At 44.8% G+C, this 20,236-nt stretch overlaps 3 protein-coding genes across 5 annotated transcripts in view; 1 reads left to right on the top strand and 2 right to left on the bottom strand.

Annotated features, from left to right (window-relative positions):
* Positions 1–3,182, bottom strand: part of LOC128421711 (zinc finger protein 883-like) — a 112,686-nt gene extending 109,504 nt beyond the window's left edge. Inside the window, exon 1 of the mRNA XM_053404842.1 lies at positions 3,115–3,182. The gene's annotated coding sequence lies outside the window, so the exon portion shown is untranslated. The remainder of the gene's footprint in view (positions 1–3,114) is intronic.
* LOC128421704 (zinc finger protein 271-like) overlaps positions 1–20,236 on the bottom strand; it is a 279,246-nt gene that overhangs the window by 114,892 nt on the left and 144,118 nt on the right. The window lies entirely within an intron of this gene.
* LOC128421751 (zinc finger protein ZFP2-like) overlaps positions 4,347–20,236 on the top strand; it is a 100,692-nt gene continuing 84,802 nt past the window's right edge. Inside the window, exon 1 of the mRNA XM_053404934.1 lies at positions 4,347–4,571. The gene's annotated coding sequence lies outside the window, so the exon portion shown is untranslated. The remainder of the gene's footprint in view (positions 4,572–20,236) is intronic.

Genomic DNA, 20,236 nt, shown 5'->3' with positions numbered 1-20,236 from the left:
CAGGAGTGCAGCTGCTCTCCAAAAAGTCTCACCTTCTGAGTGTGTCTGGACATTTGGACCCATTTTATAATTTAGTTGGGTTAAAAAATACATCTCCCTTCCTTGGTGCTTCTGGCCCCAAGTGTCTACCCCCCCCCAAAAAAAGAGGAAAAGAACCCATGGATTCGTTTTGATATCCACAGAAAGGGACCAAATGGAGAACGGACTCCTTCCTTACCCAGCAGCCTTTCTCTGGTGTTCAACGGAGTCCTTTTGGTCTCAGAGGAATCTGGGCCCATTTCTGCAAACAGATCCTGTCTCTGAAATAGCAACAAAGATTCAAAACAGAGAATATGAAGAAGAGTTAGAAAAGGAATGACAGAGGCAAAAACTGAAGGGCAATCTGATAATATTCAATGGCTGCTTTCCAAAAAAGGATGGTATATTACTAGAGAATTTTCAGATATTGTCACTCACGTTTGGAGCCCCTTTGGAGTATCTAGAGGAAAGTCTCTCTCACCTGCTGCTCTGCCTGCTTCCTCTCCTCTGCCTGACTCAGGAGGAAACCTTTGGCCAGCGCCACTGCCTGGGAACTGGTCTCTGCTCCGCATTCCTTCACCCAGCTCTCCATCTCCGGTGGAAGGACGGCCAGGAACTGCTCCAAGATCACCAGGTCCAGCATCTCAGCTTTTGTGTGCCTTTCTGGCTTCAGCCATTGATGGTAAAGGTTGTAGAGTCGGCTGCAAACCTCTCGAGGTCCTTTGGCCTCCTGGAAGAAGAACTGCCTGAACTGCTGGCTCTGCACCTCTGAGCGGAGAGTGTCCTCCTCACCCAGGATCTTCTGCACAGTTTTTCCCCAGAATCCCCCACTGCTCCCACTTCTGATGGCATGGCCTCTTCCTGCTTCAGGGCCAGCTGAGTTTTCCTCATCCATCTGTGCTCTCAGAAAGCCTCCAAGAGAGATGAAGGAATCCCTTGATCTTCTGCCAAGTTCTGTCTGTCTGAATTAGAGATCCTTGCAAACTCTACAAAGCAAATACATCGTTCTGTTACAAAACTGACATATTGCCTGGAAGAGAAAAATGTTCCCTGAGGAAGCATGTATGAGTCTTGAAAGAGCCAGCTCTGGACTGCGCCACAACCCAGACTCTTGAGGTTTCTTTAGAAAGGAGAAGGAAAACGTATTTTTCGCTCCATAAAATGCACCTGAGCATAAGGCGCACCTAGTTTTTAGAAGGGGATGCAAGAAAAAAATATTCTTTAAAGGGAGCTCTGCACAGAGCCTGTATGCATCCCAGGCTCTGCTCAGCGCTCCCTTTTACGAGCCGTGTGGAGTGTGTGTGTGGCGCTTGCAGGCTTTTCCCCAGGAGGGAGAAGCCCCCAAGAGCCACACACATTCTCCACGCGGCTAGTGAAAGGGAGTGTGGCTCTTGGGGGCTTTTCCGGGAGGTGGGGGAAGGGACTGAGGGGCTGCCCTCTGTCCCTTCCCCCACCTCCCACAAAAGCCTGCAAGAGCTGCACGCTCTTTAAACGGTGCACAGCTCCTGTGGGCTATTCTACGAGGAGGGAGAAGAGACTGACTGGCCACGTCAGTCCCTCCTCCCTCCTCGGGGAAAAGCCTGCAAGAGCCGCGCGGAGTGACCATGCAAAATGTGCAGGGAACTGCTGGTCTTTCTGAGAGATGAATCAGCCTGGTTGCTGCTGCCTTTCAGAGTTTTCAGTCAAGGAATGAAGTCAGAACTGTGATTGACAAGTGACTCATTTGTACTGAGTGTTATCTGAGCATTGGGTTATAGTGGGGGTCCTAACCCAGGGTTCCTCAAGAGTTGTCTCCTGCCCAGCCCCATTCAGAGCACATTTATTCCCTTATCTGGCTAACTCCTGAGGGCCAAATGACATGTGGGCGGGGTCAAAGGACAGCACTCAAAAACAAATGAAGTGGGACTCGCCTTTCTAAGCGTGTAATGTGTTTTCAACTGTTCTTATTGCAGTTTTTTTTATTTTGTAATCAGCTCTTGGAAATTCGGCTGATGGGCAGGGAACTAACAGTAATGATGATGATGTTACATTGCTTAACATGCCCCCTCCCCAGTCATGAATACCTGAGGGCACTCCTGGGTCCATCATGGTCGCTTGAGGCCCATGTCCAGCTCAGGCTAGTTCCCCACCCCACAGACCTTTTGGGACAGAAAAGACATGGCCCTGGTCCTCCCTGCTCTGCACCAGATGGGATGGTTGCAACACTCTCTGTGTGGAACTGCCCTTGAAGGCGACTTGGGAACTGGTCCAAAATGCAGCAGCCAGATGATTGGCTGGGCTGCCTCTCTTTATGAATGGCATTTCTCTCCCACCTCCTTGTCCAAGGAGATCAAGGTGGCATCCATGGGTCTACCCCTCCGCACTGATTCCCCCCAGAACAAACACATTGGATTCCTGTTTTAAAACAGTTGCACTGGTTGTTTCCTTTCCAGCAGGACCTCTCCTGCTCTAAATGCCTTGGCTTGTGAGACCTCCAGTGGTGCTTTCATAGAACTATAGAAGTGGATGACACCCCAAGGATCATCTAGCTCAACCCCAAGCAATCTCAGAGGACACACTTGCATCTGGACACACACTAAGCACTGGAGGAGAAAATGAGCACTGCAGGATCAGGCCATAGGGCTGCCCCATAGAGCAGAGGAACCCCCCCCCCCATCGCCCTCTCCTCCTCCTCCACGGATTGGTCTCCTCCTCTTTTAACGCCACCTTGATTGGTGGCCTCTCTGGCTCTTGGGAGGCAGTTCCACAGGTTTTACTCTGCCCTGCAAGAGGAAGCGCTTTCTCTTCTCTGCCCTCCGTCTTCCTTCCCTGCACAGGTGAAATTTTAGGGACCAGGGTATATTTCATGTCCGAATGTTTCCATCTGCGGACAACCTCTGTTATACAAGGGGACTGATCCATACATCTGAATGGGGTTTCTCTGCATGCATTTCCCCACTCCTGGATCCAAGGGGTCAGCAGTGCATCCATGCAAAGCAAGAGCAGAGCTGCCGCCCTCCTGCGACCCTCCCCGCCCTGACTTGCCCCCCTCTCGCCATGCAGCGCTGGGACCCCCGCTCTCCCCATGGGCCCTATCCTGGGAGAGAGGAGACTCACCGGATCCCAGCAGGCGCCCCCAGGCAGCCTCTGCAGAGCCGAACCAACGGGACCCCCACACGCCCGACTTCTTGCAGGAAAGGGAGGGATTGGGCTTTCGCTCTGGAGGACCCTGCCCCCCCCGTCTTACTTTCCTGTCTAGGAATCCAGCTCGTTTCCGTTTAACCGTTGGCAAGCCGAGCTCAGTCAACTCACGCCTCTCCCTCTCTCGAGAGCCGGAGAATCGCGCACCAATGGCATCCCGAGAAGGCGGAGCAGGAGAGGTTTATGGATTACTTCCGGCAAGGGATACATTCAGTTTTGGACAGCAGCTGAAAGGCCTCCTAACAGGTGGTCCCTGCTGGAACACGGATCCTAAGAAATCTTCATGGGCTCCAGGTCCGTTTCCGAGCACCATTCAAAGTGTTGGTGCTGACCTTGAAAGCCCTCAATGGTCTCAGCCCGAGGAAAACATTTCCGCAAAAAGATCAAAACATGTAGCCGCAGGTGATACAATAGGAGCCTTTCTGCAAGTGGCCTTTGCAACACCACTGGGTGGTAACAAAGTATACACATTTGCCTCTTTACAACGGATGCTTTCGCTTAGCCCCGTTTCCTCAATGAATCCACCCATTTCAGTAAAACCTGAGCTGAAATAGTAAGAAGAGCAAAACAGGAGCCCTGTCTGACCCCCGTCAGTCACGTGGCAGGAGATTCTTCCTGAGCCCCCCCCCCTCCGTGAGGTGGGTATGATGACATCATTGATGATCCATATGATCCATTGATGATCCACATGATCCAAGCAGACTGGTCCAAAGAGCAGATCTCTAGGCCTGAATGAAACGGGTCTGCGATGATGGATTCTGGAGTCAAGAAATCCGCGGGTGTCGGGGCTTTGTGTGCAAAAACCAAAGCCACTTTTTTCCCTAACACAGGAGTCACAAAGCCTAACCCGCTGCTCAATGTGCACCAATACCTAAAACATGGAATGGATCTAAGATCACGGCGTGGGGGCGGGGGGAGGGAAGGATTTTGCAATGTAAACATTGGGGGGGGGCCGCTTTGCAGTTGGATTGCCGGGATCAGCCCCTTCCCCGCTCTCCTCATCCCCGGAACGAAGAAGGGAGGGGGAAAACCTTCCTCCTTCGACCCCCCTCAATTCCTCCCCTCCCGGTACATCCTCCTCTCACCCCGCCCCCACAACCCTCAACCCCCCCCCCCCGTATGTCGCACCTCTTCCTTCTGCTCCTCCCCCCCCCAAATTCGGCTTCTGTTTCCGGAATGAGCGGAGAGAGCCCCCCTCCCGAACTGCCTGCTTCTCCCGGACGTGGAGCTTCTGCGCCGGATTGCTGCTCTGCGCCGTAGCTCGGGGGGGGGGGGGCGCTTTCGGAAAAGGGAGGAGGGGCGGCAGATAAATCCCCCCCACCCACGTGGATGTTGCAGGAAAGAAAAGGAGAATCGGGAGCGAGGACAAAGAGGTAAAGGGGTCGCGGAGGAGGGGAAAGGGGAATCGGGAGAAAAGGATCCAGAGACCCCCGCCAGCTCCCTCAAGCGCCTTCTGTGGGGCCTGGATCGCTGCGTGCGTGCTGCGAAAGGGGCTTTCCTTGGCCCCTTGGGTGCCTTGGCAGGGGGGGCCATGCACCACCCATCCAGGGGATCCCAGCGAAGCGCCCTCGCCCCATTTCCCCCGCTTAGGCATCCCTGGGGCGCTGTGGGTTCCGCGCGGAGAGAGGTGGGCCATGAAAGGGTTAATGGGAGTGAGGGACGCCTGGATAGAGACCCCCCCGTCCCTCCCCTGCTCGTCTTGGGGGGCCCTTCTGCACGGAGAAATGGGGGTCGCAGGACGAGGGGTGAGCCGCGCCAAGGGGTGCGGGGCCTCTGGGTGCAGGGGAGACTCTGGGACAGAGGGAGAGAATCGATGAAGTGGGGAGGGGGAACATCCCTGGGGCAGGGAAGGGCAGCATTGGGGGAGGGAGAGATAGGAAACCAGTCTTTGGGGAGACTTCTCCATGGTGGCGCCCCCTGGGGATCTCTAGAGGGGCCGCCTTGGCTTCTCCCTCCCACCCAAGAATCGGCCATCCCTTCAAGGCAACCAGAGGGATCCCTGGAAAGTGGGGGGTCCAGTCCCCCCACCCTTCCTTCCTGCAAGCTCCATCCTCTTCCCACCCCATGAGCCCCTATAAGCCCCTGCCATGTCCAGACGCAGTGATTCTGCCCAGTCCAGCCATTGGTCCCCTGGAGAGGAGAAGAAATCCTGAGAGGAAGAGGGGAGGGGGGAGGCCTTCTCAGAAGCGGCTCTTGGTTTCCGCAATCCCACCCAGGAAGCAGCCAGAAACCTTTTCCTCTCTCTCAGGCTTCCATCTTTATTGTCTTTTCCACTGTGTATGAGGATAATGTACACCTGTCATCAGAAACAGGGGTGCAGAGTTCATGGAATAGCTCTCAGGCTTGATACAGAAGTTGCACCTCAAAAGCATTTCTGTTCCTCTTATTCTTTGAAGGCAGTGTGACTGACAAGCTGAGATACAACCCATCAGCATCTGATGACAGCGACTACATGAATCTTCCCAGTCAAAGGACCCATTTTCAGGATAGACAGTGCCTGTGGCTGGAGGCTCTACACACCGGGTGTTCCTGTGCAGGCCAAAGACTGCCAGTATTAGCACAGGTGAGGTTTGTGACCCCCCCTCCAAATTTACAGACTGTGTGTGAATGAGAGTTTGTGGGTGGGATTATAGTTTACGGCAACCCTGTGATTTTCTCCACCCATAACATTTCGTGAGCTGATATTGCAGTACGAATTCCAAAATAACTACAAAAAAATCACAAGATGATAAGAATGATGGTAGTATTTATATCCTGCCCATCTGGTTGGGTTTCCCCAGCCACTCTGGGCAGGTTACAGCACATATAAAAGACAGTAAAACATCAAACATTAAAATCCTCCTGATACAGGGCTGCCTTCAGCTGTCTTCCAAATGTCAGATAGTTGCCCATTTCCTTGCCCTCTGCCTGGTTCCCTGTAACTTCGCTTCTCACAGGGAAGGAACCAGCAGAAGACCCTCAGAAGAGGACCTCGGTGCCCAGACTGAGCCATGGGGGTGGAGACACTCGTTCAGGTCTACAGGGCCGAGGCTGTTGAGGACTTCAGCTCGCAGATCTTGCTCCTCCATAATGACCTCCAGAGCAAGTCTGACGTATATTTAGTAGAGTAGGAAAAAACGCAAAGAGGCAGCAAACATTTTATTCAGCAAATAAATTCATTACTGAATGCAAAGAAGCATAACAGGATCCAAAACATAGCAAAGACCTAACTTAAATAAAAACCTAACTTGGCATACCAAAGCAGCACTCAAGTAAATAAAAAGAATTGTCCAGTAGCTCCTTAGAGACCAACTAAGATTGTCCTGGGTATAACCTTTGGTGTGCATGCAAACTTCTTCAGATACACTGAAACAGAAGTCCCCAGACCCTTATATATAGTGGGAGGGTGGGGTGGGGTTTTTCTCAGAAGGGTAGTAGGAGATGGGTATGGTAAAGCTGTTGACGACTGTTAATGACTGCAATTAGTCCTACAGGAAAAAGCATGGGATAGTATGCAGATGACCAAAAATAGCTTTAGTATGTGTAATGAGACAAGAATCCAATATCTCTATTCAGACCAGGTCTCTCCATTGTTTTCAGTTTAGTAATAAGTTGTAATTCAGCAACTTCTCTTTCAAGTCTATTTCTGAAATTCCTTTTTTATTAATTTTGACTGCTTCAGACCAATACGGCTACCTGCCTGAATCTAGCATTCAAGTAAGACACACACAAGCAGAGTAGAGAAATAGCAGAATAGGAAGTGGGACCAGGCACCTTTCAATACTGCAATTTATAAACAATTCAGTGTCAGAGTAACGTTGGGACGGGATAACAAGCCTGGCTCACTCCCATTTAACCAGCTTCATCTGGTTCCCAAACACAAGGAAGGTTCAGCATAACCTCATTACAACTTATTCCACCACCTGCTCTCAGCAGAAAGGAAACTCCCTTATCAGCTAAAATGTTCCAGCTAGAGAAAACTCCAGCTTTGACTCACACAGAGCAAAACCACCAGAACCTTCTTGAAGCAATAGACCAGGAATGATTGATCTCTCTACATTAGATCAATACTTTTCTATGCCTGAAAAATGCAACTATGGCACTTTAAAGGTCAGCACCAACAGTGTGAATTGTGCTTGGAAATGCACTGGGAGCCAGGAAAGATCCTTTAGGACAATTGATATGTGGTTTCCGCGGCTGCTCTCAGTTACTAGTCCAGCTGCCGCATTCTGGATTAGTTGCAGTTTCTGAGTCACCTTCAAAGGTAGCCCCATGTACAACACATGGCAGTAGTCCAAACTGGAGATAACCAGAGCATGTGCCACTCTGGTGAGACAGTCCGAGGGCAGGGAGGGTCTCATCCGGCATACCAGATGGAGCTGGCAGACAGCTGCCCTGGACACAGAACAGACCTGCGCCTCCATGGACAGCTGTGAATCCAAAATGACCCACAGGCAGTGCCCCTGGTCCTTTAGGGCAACAGTTACCCCATTCAGGACCAGGGACAGTATTTCTGTCTTGTCAGGATTCAACCTCAATCTGTTAGCTGCCACCCATCCTCAAACCACCTCCAGGCACCAACACAGGGCATTCACCACCTTCACTGGTTCCGATTTAAATGAGAAGAAGAGCTGGGTATCACCCACATACTGGTGATCACCCAGCCCAAAACCCCAGATGATCTCTCCCAGCAGCTTCGTATAAATCTTAAAAAGCATGGGGGAGAGGATGGAGTCTTGAGGCTCCCCACAAGTGAGAGCCCAGGGGTCTGAACACTCATCCCCCAACACCACTTTCTGGACATGGCCCAGGAGGAAGGAGGGGAACCACTGCACAGCAGTTCCCCTATCTCCCCTAGAGGGTCAAGAAGGATACCATGGCCAAAGGTCTCCAAAGCCACTGAGAGATCTAGCAGAACCAGGAAACAGCTTCCCCCTCAGACTCTAGACCATTTGGAGATCATCAATCACAGCAACCAGGGCAGTGTGAGTTCCATGATGAGGCCTGAATTCCAATTGGAAGGTTAATGGTTGCAGAAGCTTTCCTGGTCCTGCACCCCCAAAAGCTCCAGGCACAAGACTTTTATAAGTTTTCAAGGGGCCACCTGATACATGGTGGTCTTTTCTTCAAAAATCAAATATTTTGAATACTTTTACAGTGCCGTATGATGTAAGTAGCATTTCTGTTTCCCTTGCTCCACATCAGAGAGACTTTGATACACAGGTCTGAGCTGATTTCTCCACCTGAAACTGCTGTGTTAGCAACAATGGAAGCCTGGGGAAAGTGTTGTGGGGTCCTGGGCTGCCTAGACAAAAAGACCCCCTTCTCAGCAGAGCAGTATGTTAGGCACCAGCTCGGCTGCAGGAGTTGATGGCAGGAGGTGTGCAGGGCACTATCCAAGCATTTTAGAGACTCCACTCAAGATTTGTGTAAGGTTTTCCTCCATAGCCTTTTCTTCTCCTGAAGATAAGTCATGAGGCACAAAGGATTAGGACAAGAGTTTTCCTTCTTGATGGGCTTCCTTCCCCAGTTGACGAGCCCCATCTGCCCTTCACTTTCCTCTGCAGGACGGGCAGAATCTGCCTTCTTGACTGTGGGATTCACTGTTCTTCTCATCCTCTCCATCCACCAGGGCCTTTCTTCACCTGCAACAGAATTCCCCAACCCACCAAGGATTTGAGACCCATCAACTATCCTCACCTGGTTTTGCCAGCCAGTTGAAGCTGTTCCTGGGATTGTGGCCCCTGTTGCATGCTGACAGCTTCTGGAAGCCACAGGTGAGAGCTGAGTGCAATGGTGGATAGATTACCCAAGAAGGTGCATGACATTTCCCCCACCAAAGGTACCGCCACTCCTCTAACACCCCAAGACATCCTATAATTATGATACTTAAGACAAATGAGGAATAAATTCTTGTCTCCAGAGATAACACAACTTCAGGCCATCAATGAATCAATACCATATATTCAAGGCTGAAGTTTCCACTAAGTACAGTTATTTCTTTGCCTTTAATATCCAGGTTTTTCAGTGCCAGATTAGGATAGTCCTGCGTCAGAAGAGGGGCACGAGATCAGGCAGCACGTCATCATTAAAAAGAACAATTAGGGTGGGTGTTTCCGTCTGGGATTCCCTTTTGCCAGCTGCTTTCCTTATGCTTCTCCTGCTCTCTCGATGCAATGCAAGGCATGTAGACAGAGGTCCATCTCCAAGAACAGGAGCTTCCCTGAGCACCCATTCAGCTGACGCCAAGCACCAAGCCTTGTCACTAGTTCTCTGACTGACCCAGACCACAGACCAATGGATAAGACATAGACCTGGGTCTCACATAATCGTCCGTATGGACCTCCTGAGGCCAATGGGACTGTGCAGGTGATTCATTTAGAGATTGAGGTGGATGGGGGCTTCCGGTTGAGCTGCGATCAGGGGAAAAAGTGGGAGGCAACCCTTAGGGGGGTCTTGAGCAGTGCGGGGGCTTTAGAGGGGCTACGAAGGCTACGTGGACCTCCATACCCTGAGAGGAGTATTTTGGGGGGCAGAGTACCTGGCAGAGCCTGGGCGTTCTCTCCTGTTTCACAGGCTTTAAAGCTAAACTGAAGCTTGGGGACGGGATTGAGCTGCAGGCACCGAGGGGAAGCAGCAGACCCCGCGCTGTGCAGTCTCAAGCTTCGACTGAAAGCGGCCAGCTTCCAAACAAAGAAAACAAATCTGGACTAAAACTAAAGCAGTTATTATCTGCAGATTTTAAAAAAGAAAATTAACAAGATTCGGAGTGCTGAGGGCAAAAAAAGGGAGTCCGTCCCAGCAGTAAGGAGAAAATGGCGTCTGGCAGAAGACTGAGAGAGGACTGAAAGTAAGAAAGTGAGGTTCGCAGAAAATCCTTGGCTTCTATGTTCCAAGGTAAAGATTTTGGGGGAAACAACAGAGAGGCATAAAAGGGGAGGAAAAACTTCTTTGTATCGTCTTGGTTGAAGCGTCCTGTGCCAGTGGTCGGAGAGTGAGCTTCAAATGCCCACCAGTGAACACCCGTGAACTCTGCTTCTTTCCTGCTGTTTGTAAAGAGGTTGGGCAGAAGTCTGTGTTGGAGTAACAGTCGGTACGTTTGCAGGAGCAAGAAAGAAGAGACTGGGGGATTGCTGTGAATTGCTGTGAATATCTCCTGAAGTTCTATCTGAGCCTCTCCTTTGCTTTTTCGCCCTCTCTGTGGGGGAGGAGATAAATGGTACGGTTTATAATGCTTGATTATCAGTCTTGAGTGGAGAATTTATGGATTAAGCTGATAAGGAACCGGAAAAAGAAGATTTTGTATTTGGAGTACAACACGAAGAATAAGTCTTTGACTTTTGTTTTTATCTTTACTTCTTACTCCTGTTTTTCCCCCTCTCCCCCTCTTCTTCTTTCCTGATCTTTTTTCCTCCCTTTCCTTACTCTATCGCCCCTCGTGTATCCCCTTCCCCCACCCTAATTTTTTTCCCCTTCTCTCTTTTTATCTGCTCTCCCTTCCTCCCTCACTTTCTGCTCTCTCCGTGTTTTGGAGGTTTCATTCCCTTCTTTACTTTTTGTGCCTTTCTTCCTGACACTCTATGGCAGTCTCCCCATCTGGTCCTCCAGCCACGTGAAAGGGGAAATTCCATTTGAAGAACAAAGAAACGGAAAGTAACTTTATTTAAGGAAGGATTTTTATTGAATTTACGGGAACTGCTGCCACTGTGTGGGGAAAGAGGGGAGCTGCAATTGGGAAATTTGAAAAACAGTATACATTAATTTCCCCTTCATGGATCACTGCCTTGCCGTGGCGAAGGGGCTTGAAGAACTCAGAGAAGCTATGAACTACGCCGAGCAGGGCACACAAGATGAACAGGTCATAGTGGAGAGTTTTGACCAAACGTGATCCACCTGGAGGAGGAACCGGCAAGCCACTCCAGTATCCTTGCCAAGAAAACTCCATGGACAAAGACAACAGGCATATAAAAGTTATGACGCTGGAAGATGAGCCCCTCAGGTCGGAAGGCGTCCAACATGCTACTGGGGAAGAGCGGAGGGCAAGTACAAGTAGATCCAGAGCTAATGAAGCGGCTGGGCCAAAGCCGAAAGGACGCTCAGTTGCGGATATGCCTGGAAGCGAAAGGAAAGTCCAATGCTGTAAAGAAAAATATTGCATAGGAACCTGGAATGTAAGAACCATGAACCTGGGTAAGTTGGAGGTGGTCAAAAATGAGATGGCAAGAATAAATATTGACATCCTGGGCATCAGTGAACTAAAATGGACGGGAATGGGCGAATTCAGTTCGGATGACCATCACATCTACTACTATGGGCAAGAAACCCGTAAAAGAAATGGAGTGGCCCTCATAGTCAACAAAAGAGTGGCGAAAGCTGTACTGGGATGCAATCTCAAAAATGATAGAATGATCTCGATACGAATCCAAGGCAGACCTTTTAACATCACAGTAATCCAAGTTTATGCACCAACCACTGGTGCTGAAGAAACTGAAATTGACCAATTCTATGAAGACTTACAACACCTTATAGAAGTGACACCAAAGAAGGATGTTCTTCTCATTATAGCGGATTGGAATGCTAAAGTAGGGAGGCAAGAGATAAAAGGAACAACTGGCAAGTTTGGCCTTGGAGATCAAAACGAAGCAGGGCAAAGGCTAATAGAGTTCTGTCAAGAGAACAAGCTGAGGAGAAAAAAATGTTAGAAGTTCAGGATACATTAGATAAGAAACTGGAGGGGGTGGTGGGAGAACTGATAGGTAAAGTAAAGGACTTAACGGTAAGATCGAAAGTGTTGGAAGAGTCAATGAAAAGGGCTCAGAAAGATCTAAAGGAAAGTAAAAAGGAGACAGATAGGATCAGAGGAGAAATAAAGGACATAAGTAAAACACAAGAAGAACTACTGGATAATATGTCAATGCTAGAAATGAGGCAGAAACAGTTGAATTTGAAATTCAGAGGTACTCCTGAGGGGATAAACGAAAATATAAGAGCTACATTAATTAAAGAATTAGCAAACTGGCTGGACACGAGGAAAGAGGAGATAGGCTGTACAATAGCAAATGCATTTCGAATAAAGGTAAAATCTGCCAGAGCGAGAGGGAAGAAATTGCTGGGGGATGTACTGGTTATGTTCAACTCAATGGACATGAGGAATGAGATATTGATATTAAATTATAATAAAAACTTATGCATTGATGGGAAGGCAATTATTGTATTCAAGGAGGTTCCAGCCAGATTTCTTTGACGTAGAGACATCAATAAACAACTAGTGGGTCAGTTAAAAAAAAGGAATTCAATACAGGTGGGAATTCCCGGAGGGGATCTCATTTTATTATAAAGATGATGATGATGATGATGATGATGATAATTTTTATTTATACCCCGCCCTCCCCAGCCAAGGCCGGGCTCAGAGCGACTTACAAGCAATAATAAAAACAAGTTGAATGATTACAACTTAAAAACAAAATTAAAATACAACATTAAAATATTGAAACATTAAAATATTAAAATGTAGCCTCATCACAGGAGGAGAAGGAAAAGAAAAAAGAAAGAGAGGGAGGGAATCAAATTGGCTCCAAGCCAAAGGCCAGGCGGAACCACTCTGTCTTACAGGCCCTGCAGAAAGAAATCAGATCCTGCAGGGCCCTGGTCTCATGAGGCAGAGCGTTCCACCAGGCCGGAGCCAGTGTTGAAAAGACCCTGGCTCTGGTTGAAGCCAATCTAACTTCCTTAGGGCCTGGGACCACTAGGGTGTTGCTATTTATCGACCTTGAGGCTCTCCGTGGAGCATACTGGGAGAGGCGGTCCCGTAGCTACGAGGGTCCTAGGCCATGAAGGGCTTTAAAGGTCAAAACCAGCACCTTGAACCTGACCCTGTACTCCACCGGGAGCCAGTGCAGTTTGAAAAGCACTGGGTGAATATGCTCACATGGCAGAGACCCCGTGAGGATCCTCGCTGCAGCATTCTGCACCCGCTGGAGTTTCTGGGACAGCTTCAAGGGCAGCCCCGCACAGAGCGAATTACAGTAGTCAAGCCTGGAGATGACCGTCGCATGGATCACTGTGGCCAATGATAAGATAAGAGATTTAAGCTATTTAACCCCCAGGACCTTGAGAAATTTGCCAGAAGATATGCAAAGGAGCTGGGGAAGGTGGAAAAGAAAAGAAGAGAGGAAGAACAACAGGAGAAACAGAGAGGAGAGGGAGAAGAGGAGGAGGAGGGGGGGGAGGAGGAGGAGGAGAGGGACGAGGGGGAGGAGGAGGAAGAAACAGACAGCAAAGAACACCAAGTTTAAAACAGGACTTAATTTTGGTTGGTAATTAAATAAAAATGGCCTTAAAAATATTGTCATGGAATGTGAACCGACTTAATAATAAAAATAAGAGAAATAAAATTGGACATGCTGATTAAATGGAATCTTGACATAATCTGCCTGCAAGAAACCCATGTTGCAAGAAAACATAAGAGGATTTTAAGTAATAAAAGATTGGGGAAAGATTTTATTGCCTCTGACAAAAATAAAAAAGAGGAGTTGTGTTCTATATAAAAGAAAAATATGACCCAAAATTAATCTATAAAGATGAAGAAGGAAGAGTGATAATAGTACAAATAACTTTCCAAGGAGAGAGTATAAACCTAGTTGGAGTCTATGCTCCTAACGATAAAAAAGCAGACTTTTATTTGAAATTAGCAGACATATTGCTTGACCTCCTAGACCAACATCTGATATTAATGGGAGATCTTAATGGTGTGGTCATCCCAGATTTGAATAGATCCATAAGAAAAAGAGATACAAATGAGGGTAAACTACCCAGGTCATTCTTTGACCTGGTGGATACTATGGGACTAATAGATATATGGAGACTTAAAAACCCCACAATGAAAGAACCCACCTTTTTCTCGAGTCCAAATCAAAGCTGGGGAAGATTAGACTACATCTGGGTATCAAAAGAATTAGTCCCGAGGTCATTTAAACCAGAAATCCTGCCACGGACTCTATCTGACCATAATCCGGTGTATTTGGAGGTGAGAGGAAAAGACCCTTCATCATTTAGATGGAGAATGAATGAAAGCCTCTTTAATGATCAGAAGATAATAGATAAAGCGAAAGAAACAATTACAGAATATTTTAACTGGAACCTAAATAAAGAAACACCCATAGAAATAGTATGGGATGCAAGCAAAGCCGTTATGAGAGGCTTTTTGATTTAATAAAACAGTCATCAGAGAAGGGGGAGAGAAAAGAAAAAAGAGGAAATCTTAGCATACCTTGTGGAGAATGAGAGACTGCTAACAATTAAACCAAAAGATGAAAAAAATAAAACAAAATATAAAGATGTTGCAAACTCAGTTTTCCATGGTAGTGAATCAGGAAGTAGAGTGGAGAATTAAAAGGATGAGACAAAAGAACTTCAAGTCTGCTAACAAAATAGGAAAATATCTGGCATGGCAATTAAAGGCAAGAAAAAAACAAAATATAATATGTAAAATAAGAGAGGGAGAAAAGATAATAGAAGATCCCAAAGGGATAAGAAGGGCTTTCCAGAAATACTATAAAGAGTTATATAAGAAAGAGAAAGAAGACGATCATAGAATAGGGGAATATCTACAAAAACATCAATTACAACAAATTACAAAAGAAGAAAGAGAACAACTGAACCAGTTAATCACAGAACAAGAAGTCAGAAAGGCAATAAAGAAGATGAAGATTGGGAAATCTGCAGGCACAGATGGAATATCGGCTAAATACTACAAAATATTATGTGATCAAATAACACCAGGATTATGTGAGGTTATGAACAATATCTTGAAAAAAGGCAAAATCCCAAATACGTGGAAAGAAGCCTATATAACCCTAATCCCCCAAAAAGATACTGATGGCCTAGAAGTTAGAAATTACAGGCCCATTATCGAATGTTTAGAAAACAGAATTGATAAACAAGCAGTGTTGATTTTTATCGACACGGAGAAAGCATTTGATAATGTCTCCTGGCAATTTATGAAAAAGAATTTAAAAATAATGGGAATAGGAGAGGAATTTATGAAGGGTGTAGAAGCAATATATCACAACCAAACAGCCAAACTCATTATAAATAATAATGTTTCGGAGATTTTTGATATCTCAAAAGGGACGAGACAGGGGTGTCCTCTATTCCCCCTGTTGTTTTTAACTGTACTAGAGGTACTCAACAAGACCATGAGAGAAAATCCAGAAATTAAAGGGATTAAGGTTGGACATAAAGATTTTAAATTAAAAGCGTTTGCGGATGATATAGTATTAACTTTGGAAGATCCAAAGAAAAGCTTAAAAGAGGCACTACAAAAAATAGAAGAATTTGGCAAAGTAGCGGGGTTTAAACTTAATAAGAACAAGACTAAAATGTTAGTGAAAAACATAAGCAAAGAAGAAACAGAAGAACTGCAACAAGAGACAGGAATCACAGCGGCTAACAAAGTCAAATATCTGGGAATATGGTTGACAGCAAAAAACATAAATCTATAAAAGATAACTATGACACCACATGGAGAGAAATTAAGAAAGACTTGGATATCTGGAATAGACTGAGACTCTCTTTTTTTAGGGAGAATATCAGTGATTAAAATGAACGTCTTACCTAGAATGCTATTCTTATTCCAAACAGTACCAGTGATCAAAGGGTTGAAACAATGTAAAGAATGGCAGAAAATATTGGCAAGATTTGTCTGGCAGGGAAAGAGACGAAGAATAAAAATGAAGATCTTAGTGGACAAAAAAGAAAGAGGTGCCTTTTCCTTGCCAGACATGATTCTTTATTATGAAGCAGCTTGCTTAATATGGATAAGAGATTGGATAAAACTAGAGAATTCGGACCTTCTAGATTTAGAAGGATTTGACAACAGGTACGGGTGGCACTCGTACCTGTGGTATGGTAAAGCAAAAGTCCACAGGGGTTTCTTAAATCTTATAATTAGAGGACCCATATATGATGTTTGGGTAAGAAATAAAAATTTGTTAGAAAAGAAAACCCCCTGGTGGATCTCACCAACTGACGTATTAATTACAAAAAAAACTAATAAGGAAGGAAAGAGAGCTACTTATGAAGAGTTTGTAATGAAAACGGAGCAGGGGATTAAGTTAAAGACGTATGAAGAAATAAAGAACCTATTGACAGGGTGGTTACAACACCACCAAGTTAATGAGATACTAAAAAAGGATAAAAAAAGGTTGGGATTTGAGGAAAAGAAATCAAAATTTCAAATCGATATTATAGAAGGTAGCAACAAACTTTTGTCCAAAATGTATGACTTATTACTGGACTGGTTTACTAAAGATGAGGAGGTAAAAGAAGCCATGATTAAGTGGGCCATGGATTTTGGATATAATATAGAATATAGCATGGCGTGAATTATGGAATGTCAATATGAAGTTTACGGCGTGTATGGCCTTACAGGAAAATATGTGGGAAATGATATATAGGTGGTACCTCACACCGGTAAAATTGGCAAAGATGTATAGAATAAAAAATAGGAAGTGTTGGAAGTGTGGTGAGGCAGAAGGAGACTTATATCATATGTGGTGGGTTTGTGGGAAAGTGAAGGGTTTTTGGGAATCAATATATAGTGAGCTTAAAAAAATCTTTAAGTACGTGGACTTCCTGTTGAGCGCGAACCTGTCCCAAGTGGGAATCTTCCCGGCTGGGAGATTCCGTGCTTTTTGAGGAAAAAAGGGGTGCTACAGGGCGCAGTAGCCCCCCAAAATACCCTCAGTGGAGAACATTGAGGGTCTGGTTCCCGGCAAGCCAATTTGCAAACCGCCTGGCCGTCAGGTAGCCCTGTAAGGGTGAAGAGTATGGCGGAGAGAGAAGCAGGCAGAGGGAAGCCATTAACTATCCTCTAAAAAGCGTAGCCCCGAACTTGCAAGGGAAGCGACCGACACTCAAGCTTAAGAAATTCGGACCTAATTGGGATAGAATTCGGAAGTTCAGGGCTAAAGGAAGGTTTCGGAGCAAAAAGAATTAAATGTGGAGATCAGCTGTATCTGCAATTGAAAACAGACGTAGAACTGTCAGCAGAGCGGGAGCAAGCTGTGTGAGTAATGGCTAGCGGTTGTTGCCGCTTTCTCCTCTAAAACGTCTAAGCTAAGAAAATAGCTAAGAACTAGCAATAAGATAAAAAAGAAACAGAAGAGGAAGCAGAGGGACGTTTGACTGTTATTTTTGGCAAATCTTCGGTGTGTTGGTGGGGGAAAGAAAGAGACAAGATTAGAAGGAATTCTTAGTTTCACTTTTAATAAAGAACTGCGCAACTGGATGTAAGGATTTCTGTCGCCACTGTTACATTGCTATACTCTGGAAAAATACCAGCAACGTTTTTGGAGAAGTGAATATTTTAACGGATAAAAGGGGAAGTTTTATGCTCTGTAATAGATTATAATAATCTGACTTTTGAAATTGAACAATGCCACAGGTTTTAAGGGTTGATGGTGAGCGTCAAAATTAACTTCTAAAAAATCACTCCCCGCCACTCCCCCTTTCCCCCCTTCCTTCCCTTGTCGTTGGAGTATAACACCATTGCAGAAGCTTCGTAGAGTGGTTTTAACGAATGGATAAGGCTGGTAACTGATTGAGATCATTCCTCAGAAGAATCCTGCTCTGGATATAATTTTTTGTTTTTGTTTCCCTTTTTCTTTTTTTGTGGGACTTATTTTATGGTTTTCTGCTACTTCTTCTTTACTTCCTTCCTTGGACTAATCTGGGATTGGAGAGTTTGAAGACTACATTGGATTATAATTGGAGTATAATTAAAATCTAAAATAACTGGCAATAACAAAACTGAGAAAATATATTATTTTTAACTTTTTTATGGTTTGGTCCTTTTTTTCCCCTGTTGCATTTTATTTTCGAAATGACGGATTGGAATTAGCCTAAGTGGTGGCAAGAAGATTTTCGTCTTTCTATCATCTCTTCATTAGTGAAAAGTTTTGAAACCTTGGCAAAAATTTGAAATTTGAGGACTGTGAATTAGTGAATTCTCCTAACAAAAAGGCTAAAAGTAGTATCACGATTATATTCTCTCTTTTGGGATTTTTTAAGATAATAAGAGTATCTCCATTGGGTTATATTTTATTTTTATTCTGGCCATTTATTTTGTGATGTAGGAAATACCTGAGTTGAAATATTGATTGGAGGAGTTCGGTGTTAGTTTTTATATGTTATTGGGTTTTGCTAAATATTGTATTGGGCCTTATATACTGGTTGTGCTAATATTGGTGCATTAATTAACTTTGGTAGGAGTGTGAAGAGACTAAAAGATATGTCGCACCAGCAGAAAAAAACAAGTGAAGGGGGGACACCGGCAGATAGGAGAAGCTCAAAACAAGAGTCAGATTTTAAGGGAGAAATATTGAAAATGTTTGGAGAAATTAAAAATGATATAAAGCAGAGTGAAAAAAATTAGAGGCCAAATTAGAACAAAAATTAGAAAAAAAATGATGAAACAGTAAATGAATTAAAGGGACAATTGAAAGATGTGACTAAGAGAACACAAACGTTGGAGGAGGGGATGAAGAGGAAAAAACAGGAAATGAGGGAAGTGAGGAGAGAAGAGGAGAAAATAAAGGTAGAAATGTCAGAGATTAATAAAACACAAGAAGAAGTCTTGGATGCGATTGCTATGAATGAATTGAGGCAGCGGGAGACTAATTTGAGGTTGAGAGCCGTACTAGAGATGCAGGGTGAAAATATTAATTGCAGAAATAGCACAATGGTTAGAACTTCAACCAGAGGAGGTAGCTATGACAGTGCAAAATGCATTTAGAATGAAGGCAAGAACAACTAAGACAAGGAAATCTCCGGGAGACTGTCTAATTATATTCAAGGACAGAGAAATGAGAAATATGATCTTGCAGAAGAACAGAGAGAAAAGATTGAATATCGATGGGAATTATATAATTATTTTTAAAGATATACCGATCAGACTGTTGAAACTGAGAGATCCATATAAACCATTGGTGCAAATTTTAAAGAAGAACAAAATAGAATTCAAGTGGGAATTTCCAGAGGGGATCTCTTTTTTCTATAAAAGTAAGAAACACAAACACACAAGCCCAGAGGAAGCAAGCAAGTTTCTGAGAAGATACAAGGAATTAAGACCAGAAGAGGAAGAAATAAGAGGTGCAGCAGCAGGAGCAGGAGCTACGGGGGAAAGTGGATTGGGAGAGGGGGAAGAAGAAGATGGAAGAAACACAGAAGAAGAAGAAGTACAAGAAGAAAGATTATAAAATTTTAAATAAAATTTAATTAATTAGGATACCAAGATGGCATTAAAATTATGGAATTGGAATATTAATGGGATGAACGATGGGAAAAAACGGAATAAAATTGAACAATATCTAAAAAGGGAAAATTTGGATATAATATGTTTACAAGAGACACATGTGGCGAGAAGACATAGAAGAGTTTTGATCAACAAAAGACTAGGAAATGAATTTATATCGTCAGACAAAAACAAAAAGAGAGGGGTGGTATTGTATATAAGAAATAAAATTGAAGCTCAGCAAATTTTCAAAGATGAAGAAGGAAGAATAATTGCAATCCAGATCAAGTGGCAAGGTGAAAAAATAATAACAGTCGGGATCTATGCACCAAATGGAAACAAGACTGATTTTTATAAAGATTTGGAAGAGAAACTGACGACAATAATCTTTACTCCTTGAAACATAATCTGTACTACAATCATTCTCCTTTGTTCATCTTTATACAGTAATTTTGGATCAAGTTTTTCCTTTATATATAGAACCACTCCTCGTTTCTTAACTCTATCCGAAGCCACAAAATCCAATCCTAATCTCTTATTGCTTAAAATTCTCTTATGCTTTCTTATTACGTGAGTCTCTTGTAGGCAGATTAAGTCGAGGTTCTTTTTTAGTAAAATATGCGCAATCTGGTTCCTTTTATTTTTATTGTTGAGTCCGTTCACGTTCCAGGTCAGAACTTTTAGAGCCATCACTTGTATGCAAATAATAAGATAACAAGTCTAGATTAAATCTACTGTTTTTTATCGTCTATCTCTTCTCCTTCC

The sequence above is a fragment of the Podarcis raffonei genome, chromosome 10, assembly GCF_027172205.1.
Source record: "Podarcis raffonei isolate rPodRaf1 chromosome 10, rPodRaf1.pri, whole genome shotgun sequence".
NCBI lineage: Eukaryota > Metazoa > Chordata > Lepidosauria > Squamata > Lacertidae > Podarcis > Podarcis raffonei.
The sequence above is the reverse complement of the archived record's forward strand: the minus strand, read 5'-3'. Positions and strand labels throughout refer to the sequence as shown.